A 1,430-nucleotide genomic window follows, 5' to 3' on the forward strand; every position below is an offset into this window, starting at 1 on the left:
GATTGCGTCTACATATATTATTATAGTAATTAATACCATAAAACTATAAAACCATAAGACTAGAATTTGTTTCATAACCTGTTTAAGAATGGTTGTTTTTGTTGTTTCATAATTTAATGTCTTAAATCACTTTAAATTAGTGGTAGATCTTAAACAGCACCACATTTGATGAGGTGTCATACACTTAACATGGTGATTAATTAGACCAGTCAACAAAAAGTTTTGTCAAAGAATAAATCATAGACTTATTTCTCGAGAATATTATATGCTTTTAGTCAGTTTAAATCAGAAGGTTTGGGTGGCTTTTGAGAACAATGAAAGGTCACTTCCTGTATGTTCAGTGTCTGCCTAAATGTGACAGATGTTAAAAAATACAGCTATATAGTTTATAACGATAGACTACTTACAATAATAGCTGTTAAATACTATAGCGTTCGTTAACTCGCGCAAAGCGGGTTCTTATTACGTGTAAGCAACTTTGAGCCGTTATAATATGAATTAGTTCACATTCTTCTTTTTACCAAATGATAACATAACGTAACCATACCTCAATAAAATTTATAAAAGAGTTGTGAAACACAATAGGGACTTGAAACTAAACAAAGCGTTGTAACGTATACGATGATATTTACTGTAAGTTTTGGGGTCTAAGGCAACATTCATTATCCCCACACTCTAGCGATGTACCGATGTAGTGTACTCTAGTTCGATAAATAACAATTGAAAATTTACTTTTTATTGTACAATACAATGTTACATAAACATTTAAGCGAACTTCTTACAAACCAGGAAGAACTCAGCTGAAGGGTGAGTACTTCATTTCTTAAGCCTAGTGACTATTCTAATGATCTTCTGCCCTTTGCCCAAAATATATACATAAAAAGAAGTATAGGAAGAGGATTCTTAACTGGGAGGGGAAGATTTTGTCCTATCGAATTTTGTGTGGGCAAGATATGGGGGACAAATAGAATTCATCTAATTGGACACCCTAAAATTTGGAGTAGATTCAAAGGTAGAATAGTCGGATTAATCAATGAGATCTAAGGAAGTAGGGGAATAAAGGCGTAGTCTGGAATTAGGGGTGGAATGTTAGGTTAGTAGGGGACCTTACCCTTCATATGTTAATCATAAAGATGTGAAGCAAATGCGAGTTCCCTGTGAGTTGACGTTTTGGACCTGCTTAAGTTTGAGTCCGTACTTGCCTTCACTAGTGATAAAGTACTAACATATCACAAGGTCACTTCCTTTGTGGCCAGTTAGTTCTGCCTAAATGGGCCATATATTCAGAGGAACAACTATATAGTTTATAACAATAACCATTGAAGGCTATTTATAATAATATTGAAGAATACCTATCGTTACCAATCCCACTCTCCTTACCTCCTAGAGCAGTCACCCCTTCTGAGGTCAAATATCAACTGAGGATGCTA

Source organism: Halyomorpha halys, unplaced genomic scaffold (assembly GCF_000696795.3).
Source record: "Halyomorpha halys isolate HHAL.00 unplaced genomic scaffold, Hhal_1.1 Scaffold1363.1, whole genome shotgun sequence".
Lineage (NCBI taxonomy): Eukaryota > Metazoa > Arthropoda > Insecta > Hemiptera > Pentatomidae > Halyomorpha > Halyomorpha halys.